The 10,859-nt window shown below is 46.4% G+C and overlaps 1 protein-coding gene across 5 annotated transcripts in view; it reads left to right on the top strand.

Moving 5' to 3' along the window:
* The first annotated feature begins 491 nt into the window (after positions 1-491).
* LOC126162798 (apoptotic chromatin condensation inducer in the nucleus) overlaps positions 492-10,859 on the top strand; it is a 128,576-nt gene continuing 118,208 nt past the window's right edge. For all 5 annotated transcript variants that reach the window (XR_007535115.1, XM_049919524.1, XM_049919523.1 and 2 more), the window contains exon 1: positions 492-670. The gene's annotated coding sequence lies outside the window, so the exon portion shown is untranslated. The remainder of the gene's footprint in view (positions 671-10,859) is intronic.

Genomic DNA, 10,859 nt, shown 5'->3' with positions numbered 1-10,859 from the left:
CAACGTGGTAACGTCACATCGCAGTGAACAGAAGACAAGCGACTTCTATGATAATATCTACAGCGAGGCCCTAGATTGATCAAATATTTGACGACATTTGGCAAAGTTCCCTATTACACCATAACATTTCTTTGACGAAGATATTGTACAAAGCAATTTGACAGTGTAATACCCGCCTTACACACTCTACATTGTACCGGATCAACTTTCTCGAACTTGACTAAATGCTAATGCTCTGCACAGAGGGAGATGACATAGGACTTAACACAGTGTTCGCAGACAAGAAGTGAAGTTCCGGGGAATTATTTGTGGACTTAACTCGCTTACACCACTTTTGGACTTAACTCACTATCCACTGTAAGCACGGAATATATGTCCTCACTTTTTTTCTCAGTATGGAGTTCATCGTTGACCAGCAAACGTCTCTGTTTCCTATACTCCCGTGCTGCACTGCTGCTAATCTTTGGCAAAGTATATCCTTTTGTCGATGCGAATGTATTATCTTTGATTAGGAAAACTGTGATATCGTATTTGGAATTTGTGTTTTGGTCTTTATTAGCGTTTGTATGTCTGTTTGGCTTGTGAATGATTTTGAGCCCTTTGCAGATTGTCGTTGTTGCTTATAGACTCTCTCTGCTATTCCCATCTATATAATTACTTTTCTATTGAAGTAAGTAATAATGGCGTGCTTTTGTGACTGAATTTGTGTGTTTATTACTTTAGAATTTACATATTACAATGGCTCATCGTGATCGTAGTTAAGTGTTGCCCGTATTCACCATATAATTTTCGCCCAATCTGTTATAAAAAGAGTTGGCCTCTAAGTTATACTGAATTTTCTGGAGCAGGGGTAGCGTTGAAGAAGATAACTAATTTTTTTTTACTTTTATTTTTTTTTAGAAGAAAAGTTTGCTTGCCGTCGATGTAAATGCCTTGCAGTTGTAATTTGCTTAGGAACGTCTTTCAGTGGCTTTGCTTTATTAGTAGTTTTTTGCCACGTAACAATAACAATTTGTGTAACTTGCCGTTAAAATGTATTCGTATATTTATGTGTAAAAAGGATCACTTTCGATTACGTGCTGCTGAAATTCCATGATAAATAAGAATAATATTCGGTAATTATTTTTTGTGGTAGGCGATATGTACATTAGTAGTTCATTTGTACATAGTATCATGTGTAGGTAATCGTATACTAGTACACAACGTGGCACTATATGGAAATAATTGCGTTAAAAGAAATTCATGTGTACAGACATTCCGAACTTTTTTGCATTCTTATCTCCAATACTGGCCTGAGCCTGAGTGTTATTTTTTAGTGAATCTAATTTTAACCCAGAAGTGGATCAAGTACGCAGTTTTAACATGAAACAAACACATTACAGATAGGATTGATAGTTTGAAGGAGGCTACAGATTTCTCTCATTGTTATCTCTAACTCTAAAAGAGTGAAAAGTTCGAGTTACGTTTAGGAGGAATTGGTGTACCTACAATTAGTTACGATGAGTTATTCTTGGACAAATTGTGCTCTACATTGTTGCAGTTATCCACTATAGAACATGTATGATGAGTATTGTTTACTTTAGAAATAAAACCCCATCTTTAACGTCATTGTTGTCCACCCCTGGTAGCTGAGTGGTCAGTGGAACAGAATGACAATCCTAAGGGCCCGGGTTCGATTTCCGGCTGAGTGGGAGATTTTCTCCGTTAAAGGACTGGGTGTTGTGTTGTCCTGATCATCATTATTTCATCTCCATCGACGTGTAAGTGGCGTCAAATCGAAAGACTTGCACCCGGCGAACGGTCTACCCGACGGGAGGCGCTCGCCACACGACATTTACATTTATTTACTTAATTGTTACTATTGCTCCCGTTACCCATCTTTTCTGTATGAATCCCTATTATCAGTAATTTATTTTTGCCCATGTTTTCCTCTTTCACCTCAGTCTTAAATCATATATAACTTAATAATTTTTATTGTACTTTTCATTATCATCCTTTCTCTTGCGGTATTACTCTTCCCTCCTCCCTTCTATTTTTTTTCATTAACTGATCAATATCTCAATGCAACATTGCTTTTGCCCATGTGATGTGGTGACACATACAGTATCTCAAGATTGTGATTGTTTGTTCAATATTGCAAACAAAGCTATTTCAACTTGCTCAGCAATAACTTTGAATGGAAAAAATAAAACTGTAATAATCCATAAATTGGTTTGAATATTAGAAGGTTCTACTAGGCCTGGTTCTATTGGAGGTAGTATGCCATTATTGACCTCCAACACTTTGAACTGACTGGTCCAGTCAGTTATTGGGGAATCTACAGTTAAACATGGGGTCCAAGCCAAGGTCCAGCTCAGTATTTTTCACATTAACAGAGGTGAAAGGGAAGTAAGTGACAGCTCAAAATCCTAGGTGTGACCAGGGATTGAACCAGCAAACTTGGATTTATAGACTGGCGTTTTACCAGTTACTAAAATTTCTGTGGGCACTGATGACCTCAAGGAGTTTTACTCTGTGAAACACTGTTTTCTGGTGAGACTCTGACTGCTCCAAAAATGTGGTTAAACAAAGGTTAGCCTTAAGTAGGGGAACAGGTGCTACAGTGGTTCCAAGAGTACAGAAGAGTAGATCCAAACACCAGAAGATTCCTTGAGAACAGGAAAAACAAGGCTTGAGTCAACTTCTGTAATAGATTGAATACGGTCTCTTAACATTTCAGATGTCTGAAGGAAAATCAATCTCTAAAACATTCTAATGCAGTTGGTTTGCCAATAGTGGATCCCATGTGGTTAGAAGGATTTGTGATAAAAGCAGTTCTTCCATTTTGTCATGAAGCCCCCATGGTCATTCCAGAGGAAACATTTCAATCATTCTCCACTAGCTTTGTTCCTCTGACAAGTTGAATCAGCTATGAAAAATTTCTGTGAATACCTGTCCAGGAGCACATGGGTGCTGTGGAACTACTACTTTGGATATTCCATAAAATGTTGGGAAAGGGGAACTTAAATGGAGAATGGACTACACAAATTATCACACCTGTAGTGAAACCAGGAAATAACCCCAAAATTGATATGTAGACCAATTGCCTTTTACCCTTGTGTGGGGAAAATTCTTGGCTCTGAGCACTATGGGACTCAACATCTTAGGTCATAAGTCCCCTAGAACTTAGAACTACTTAAACCTAACTAACCTAAGGACAACACACACACCCATGCCCGAGGCAGGATTCGAACCTGCGACCGTAGCAGTCCCGCGGGAAAATTCTTGAAAGACTCATCAAGTCATCTTGAAATATTGCAGGAAACTGAGTTATTTAAGTTTATCCCAGTTTGGCTTTAGTAAAGATAAAATAGCAATGGACAACATAACAATTTTGTGCTGTGATGCTCAGCTTTCAAAGAAAAATTGTTCTTAACGTCATGATTCTTAGGTGTGACATCAGCTCCTAATAATGTCCAGGTCTCTATCGTTTTAGAAAGCAAGCTGTTCTTCTTATCAGTTGGATATATGGCATTTGTACTGCCCTTGTGAGGAGAGTGATTTCAGTAGGATAGCCTATCAGAAACAATTTATAGAACCTTTGATTTGTTCCATAGGCTTAACTCGCGGAGCAATCCCTAGCCCCTTGTTATACATAATTTATTCTAGCGATATGCAAGAAATTATTCATCCAGATGTCCACATACTATAGTATGCTGATGATACATTTTCATATCATATGATTCTATGGAGGATTCAGCAGTCGGTAAACTGATATGGGCAGTAACAGAAGTGGGTGATTGATTACATGCAAATGGACTTGAAACTACTACTTCAAAGACTTCAGGTATTATTTTTTTCAATGGACTTGGAACTACTACTTCAGAGACTTAAGTTATTATTTCAAGTAGTCATGTGCCTTATAATGAAATTCATACTGAGTTATTCATTCCAAGTTAAACTATCAGCTAAATTCTTTTGAAAGTGATTGAGTTCCAGATGCAGATGGATTCCACCCATTGATTACATTATTAATACTTGTCTCCCAGTTATGAACATCACCAGATCTTTAACTAAAGTTTGGTGGAGTGCAAACGCCAATCTATTATTGACTACATAGGGCGTTTATTAGGAGCAGGATCGAATATGGATGTGTGGTATGTGGGAATGCCAGCATAAAGTATATCTGTAAATTAGATGCTTTACAATATTGCTGTATCTGGACTTGTCTTGGCCTGATGAGATCAACTCCTGCCAGTCCCCCAAGCGGGCTCACCACTCTTGGAGGTTTTGTGCTTGGCTACCACAAAGCCCCAGTCTTTGCAGCATCTTTTTCCTTCTTTGCTGCATGTCTAAACTCTTGCTATTCTTTTTCCTCTCCCTTGGGGAACATGTCTGGGGTGTTATTGGGAATGTTCCACATTGTCCGTCGCTGACTTCAGAACGTTTCACCACAGTTTTCCATTCCATTTTCCTTTCCTTGTTTCTCTTCTCCTCCCGTTCCTCCATTTCGGCATTAGGAGTTCCTCTTTTTCTTCTTCCTTCCTGTGTGCTCCTGATGGCTGGCCCATGTGTCTGATACACAACAGATGACTGAGTAACGCTTAATTCCCAGCTCCGGGTGAACAGATAGGGTTTGCAAGTACCCCCTGGTACAGGCCAGACTCAGAGAGGGGTGATTGCTTTAGCTGCTACATTCCCAAATTGGTGATAGGTCCCTCTGTCAGATGTTCAGGAGGTGTAACCTGAGATGTGAACAGTGACCTAAGTCGTGTGTGCCCCCAGTTCGAAGGAGTGTGTCATCAGAGATGCTGGCAGTCGTGGGAGATTTTCTTGCTATGAGCAAATCATCTTCACAATTAATGTCTACAAAATGTAAATGGAATGAGGCTAACGATTCAAAGACCCTTCTAGCTGCACTATGGTTCCTCATGGTTCCACCTACTGAAGACGGATAGGCCTTCGCAACAGTAAATCCGTTTATTATTCAGAAAGGTGTTGATGCAATTGCCAGCCATGTGAAATATGCTCGTTTACAGAACGGCACTTTGCTTTTGGAGACTACTTCTGATTCTCAAGCACATGACTGCTTACCTCTTTACTTCTCCATGGCTGTCCTGTTCGTGTTGAGGTCCATAGAACTCTGAACTCTTCCCCCTAGTGTGTTATGTACACTAGGCTGCTCGACAGTCTGACAAAGGCTGAATTCCAAACATACCTCTGATCAGGGTGTTATTGCTGTCCCATCGGGTGATGAAAAAGACAGATGCCTCCTTAGTGTCCACACGCACTCTTTTGATCCTCTTTGATAGAGTGATGTTTCTGTCCAAGATCAAAGCAGGCTATGAAGTTATTACAGTCCAACCATACATTCCGAACCCGGTGCGCTGCAACCAGTGTCATTGTTTCAATCACACTCGAGTCCTTTGTCGATACCCAACCAAATGTGTGACTTATGGTAGGGATGTGCACGAGGGTGATTGCCACCTCCTCCTCACTGCTGTAGCTGTATCAACTGCAATGGCGACCGTGCCGCCGCCTCTCGAAATTGTCCCGTGTATCTTGATGAGCCAGCTGTCCAGGAGATCCGGGTAAAGGAAAAAAATGCCTTACCCAGTCACTCACAAGTTATTGGCTAGTCACAAGCCCTGCGTTCTCTCGTCTTGCACTCACAGTTCTGTTCTTGCTATATCTCGTTCCAAGGACGACATGGCGATGCAGACGTGCGACCTCACATTCAGCTCTGAGATTGTGAAATCAGCCAGTTTCAAGGTAGCATCATCATCCCTTCATCTGGCTGTGCAACAAGCCATCAAACTCTTGCCTCAAGGGGCGAAGCCACCAGCTACACAACCTGTAGGCCGGAAATGACAGTACTAGTACTCCCATGAAACTTCCTACGTGCCTTCAGCCAACCAACACCTGAGCCTTTCTCTGCTAACCGGAAAGGATCGAAGGATTCCAACAAAGGCAAACAGTCTACTCCACTGACTCGAAGATCCTCTTCGATGGTGTTGCCAATGTGATACCTTTGCCAATGTGACACTAAAAGGAGTTTCAACCATTTCGGCCTTCAATGTAATGGTCCCCATTAGGGTTTGACCTCCATTTTTCAAAAATTTTCCGGTTGGCCGGTGCACAGGATCTACTGCTTTTCTGCGTTGGATTCCACAGACCAACAGCACAAGCAAGCCGATGCTTCAGTGGACATCATGAGCAGGATCCTCGCGCATATTTACCCTGTAGCAGCAAGTCTTCGCAGGCTGTTACTTGGCAGCCGCCGAGGTGACACCTCTTCATTTCTTCATCATGACTCTCCTCCAATGGAATGTTCGCGGACTTCGGTCCCACATAAAGGCTTTACTGTTGCTTTTAGCATCGCAACGGCCCCTTGTACTCTACCTTCAGGAAACAACATTATGTTCTTACGGCTGCTTTGAGCTCACATTTCTTCCCGGCTCGTTTCGACCTTCTGTCTGAGGTCAGCATTCCATCTAATGCGGGTGTCTTGTTGCTCATAGATGATGACGTTCTCCCTCACTACCCATCACTGTGGCAGACTTTCTCCAGCTTATTGAGCAGCTACTGCTCTCATTTCTGCTGTCCATTGAGTTTATTGCGCATCATTCCTTTGAGGTTCTGCCAGAACCTGTTAGAGAGGTGTCGTCTTGGCTGATCTTAATCAACTCAACCTCTTCTGCTGCCTCCTGCGGGTCCGGGGTAAGAATAGGCCCGAGGTATTCCTGCCTGTCGTAATAGGTGACACTAAAAGGAGTTTCAACCATTTCGGCCTTCAATGTAATGGTCCCCATTAGGGTTTGACCTCCATTTTTCAAAATTCTACAGAAGTACGAGCCTTTTGGGGAAGGACACCCTACGTGGTGTATGACCGGTCCTCAGTGCACTAAGACCTTGGCACTCATCGTCATAACTGCACCCACTGTTCATCAATTTGGGCCTAAACACCTGATGGGTTGCACAAGTTATGCCCATAGTGCGTCCCCATCTGCACCTACGATCATGGTGGACTTTCCATGGCACTCGAAATCACGCACGGTAGCCAGCCCGTTGTGGTGGGGTCGTCATGTACCCTCTAGGTTGTAGCCCCCCTGACAACACAGGGATCGTACTGCCGATACCTTAGCTGCACCCTCCCCACGTCAGCCGAGTAGATGCCTGTCTACCTGGGGCATCAGGACTCCCGGCAACGGTCATCCTGGCAGGTGGCCCTTGCTGAGGCTGGGTGGCGCCCGTGGGGAGAGCCCCTGGTCGGAGTGGGTGGTATCGGGGCGGACGTTTCGCAGATGAAACATCAGCATGCATCAGGTCGCTCTGCGGTCGCGTCTTCCAAGAGGAAAGGTTCTGTCTCTGGTTCTGGTACTTCCGCCTTTTCCCCCTTGGCCACTCCTTGGGAGGAAGGACAGGCCCGCTGGCTTGGGGTGAAATACTTTTCCCTGCTATTTAGTCTGTTCTCGGACCGATGGGGGGGGGGGGGGGGGGGTGTTCGCCACCTCCAAGCCCATGTTCTTCGTACAGCATATCGAGGACATCTTCGGAGAAATCGAGGCTCTTAGTAAAATGCGTTCGGAGTCCATTCTCATAAAGACCACCTCCGCTACACGATCGGCGGCACTCCAGGCATGCGACTGACTAGGGGACATCCCAGTGTCCATTGTCCCACATCTGGTGCTCAATAGGATGCAGGGGATTATTTTCCATCGGGACCTCCTGCTGCAATCTGCTGAGGAGCTCAGGGCCAAACTGGAGCGCCGTGGCGTGCATTTCGTCCAGCGCGTCCCCATAGAACCGTCGCGTTGGGCACTGGGGCCTTTATCCTCGCCTTAGAGCGGGATGTTCTCTCAGAAAAGGTAAAGGTGATGTGTGACGTGCGACCTTATGTCCCGCCTCCTATGCGATGCTTTCGATGTTTGCGCTTCGGGCACATGTCGTCACGGTGTGAAGCTGAGCCCCTTTGTGGCGATTGTGGATGCCCTCTTCGTGAGGGACATACATGCACCCCACCACCTCGATGCGTCAATTTTCCTGGCATCCACTCGCCTGGATCTTTCGACTGCCCCGCATATCAGAAGGAGAAGAAGATACAAGAATTGAAAACCTTGGACCATCTGTCTTATTCTGAGGTCAGGGAGAAATATGACTGCCTCCACCCCGTGATGTTGACAACATCGTTTGCTTCGGTCGTGTCCACTCCTTCCGCAGTATCCTCACCCCTATCCTGTCCCCCCTCCACCTCCTCACCCCATCCGGGGTCTATGCCTCCGCCTCCCAAATCCCTCCCTTCCAAATCCTCTTCCCTCACGGCCTCTGCCCCAGGGGCCACCCTACCTCCTCCTCCTCCTCCTCCTCCTCCTCCTCCGCCGCCGCCTGAGAAGCGATCCTCTTCTCAGGCGTCCATCAGGGAAACGTTACGGACACCGGCTTCCGAGGTCCGGCGCTCCAAAAAGGACCCCGAGCGTGAGGACTTTCTTCGGGTCCAGCCCTCAAAGCCCACCATCCCTGTGACTCTTCGGTCTTCCAAGAAGGCCTCAAAGAAGAAGTCTTTATCCCCCTCTCCACCCCGGCGCGTTTCGCCTGATGCTCCATCCGACAGTCGCTGCTCCCGGCCGTCCTCAGTTTCGCCGGGATGCTTTGCTGCCAGGCGCTCAGCTGGCCTGTCGTCGGCGGATGATGCTGCCCCTCATGTGCAACTCGGGAATGTGGCTGCAGCTGGCGACGACTCGATGGAACAGGATCCGCCTCTCGACGGTTGTAGCGATGTTCCCTCAAAACATGGCCCTCTGCGGCCATCGAGGTGACCAACTCTTCTCCCGTTTCGTTCCCCCTTTCTCTGATTCGCGATGGCTCTGTTACATTGGAACATAAGAGGTATTTGATCTAATCGGGAGGAATTATAACTGCTCCTCCGCCTGCACTGTCCGCTCATCATTGGTCTCCAGGAAAAGAAGCTACGCCCAACTTACCGTATTGCTTTTACCCACTTTACCTCCGAGCGATCTGACCTAACCCCTGTGGACGGTATTCCAGCTCATGGTGGGGTCATGTTGCTCATTCGGGACGATGTCTATTACCATCCCATCCCATTGACCACACCACTCCAAGCAATAGCTGTCCGTATTACTTTTTCTGTTTGAACTGTCTACACTCCATCGTCATGCGCAGTTAGTCAGGCTGACATGATGCACCTTATTGCTCAGCTTCCTCCGCCGTTTTTATTATTTGGTGACTTCAATGCCCATCATCCCCTTTGGCGTTCTCCTGCATTCTGTCAGAGAGGCTCCCTCTTGGTGGATGTTTTCAACCATCTCAATCTTGTCTGCCTCAATACTGGCACCCCGACTTTCCTCTCGGACTCTACTCATACCTACTCCCACTTGGACCTCTCAATCTGTTCTACCACTCTTGCCCGTCGGTTCGAGTGGTATGTCCTTTCTGACACCTATTTGAGCGACCATTTCCCCTGTGTCGTTCGTCTCCTGCACCACACCCCATCCCCACGTCCCTCGAGCTGGAACATACCAAAAGCTGACTGGAGACGTTACTCCTCCCTGGCGACCTTTCTGGACCGAGATTTTCTCAGCTGAGACAGTCAGGTCGAATACCTCACGGCTATTATCAGTGCTGCCGAACGTTCCATTCCTCGTACTACCTCTTCTTCACGTCACGTTTCAGTCCCCTGCAGGAATGAGGCTTGCAGAGACGCTATCCATGCTAGACGGTGTGCTTTACACACCTTTCGCCGCCATCCTACGCTGGCGATTTGTATTGATTACAAATGACTCTGAGCGCAGTGTCGTCGAGTCATCAAAGACAGCAAAAAAGCTTGTTGGGCCTGTTTCACATGCTCCTTTAACAGTTTTACTCCCTCTTCTGTCATCTGGGGTGGCCTGCACTGGCTGTCTGGCATTAAGGCCCACTCCTCGATACCTGGCCTGACTTCAGGTAATTAGGTACTTGCGGACCCTGTGGATGTCTCGCAACGTCTTCGGCCGCTTTCTCACGGAGGTTTCAAGCTCTGCCCATTACCACCCTGCCTTCCTTCCCAGAAAAGAGGCTCGGCGACCTTCTTTCCACTCGCTGAATCTGGAAGATTATAATGCCCCCCTTTACCATGCAGGAACTTGAATGTGCACTTGCACTGTCCCGGTCCTCTGTTCCGGGGCCAGATGCCTTTCACGTTCAGATGCTGACACACCTTTCTCCGGCAGGCAAATGCTTTCTTCTTTGCACTTATAATCGCATCTGGACCGAAGGTCAGGTCCCCATGCGTTGGCGCGAGGCCGTAGTTGTTCCCATACCCAAACCCGGGAAAGATAGACACCTTCTTTCTAGTTACCGCCAAATTTCTCTTACAAGCTGTGTCTGTATAGTGATGGAGAGCATGGTTAACGCTCGGTTGGTTTGGATTCTTGAACCTCGACGGCTACTTACCAATGTTCAATGCGGCTTTCGTCGACGCCGCTCCGCTGTTGACCACCTTGTGACCTTGTCGACGTTCATCATGAACAACTTTTTGCGAAAGCACCAAACGGTGGCTGTGTTCTTCGATTTGGAGAAGGCTTACGATACCTGTTACCTGCTCCTCACCATGCACAGATGGGGCCTACGTGGTCGCCCGCCCCTTTTTATTGATTCATTTTTAACAGATCGAATGTTCAGGGTACATGTGGGTTCCGTATAGTCCGACATCTTCCTCCAGGAGAACGGAGTGCCTCAGGGCTCCGTTTTTAGCGTAGCCCTTTTTGCCATAGCGATCAATCCAACTATGGATTGCATTCCACCTAACGTCTCAGGCTCTCTTTTCGTTGATGACTTCGCGATCTACTGCAGTGTCCAGAGAACATGCCTCCTGGAGCGCTGCC

Source organism: Schistocerca cancellata, chromosome 2, assembly GCF_023864275.1.
Source record: "Schistocerca cancellata isolate TAMUIC-IGC-003103 chromosome 2, iqSchCanc2.1, whole genome shotgun sequence".
NCBI classification, from domain to species: domain Eukaryota; kingdom Metazoa; phylum Arthropoda; class Insecta; order Orthoptera; family Acrididae; genus Schistocerca; species Schistocerca cancellata.
Note: the sequence above shows the minus strand (reverse complement) of the source record. Positions and strands in the feature narration are given on the sequence as shown.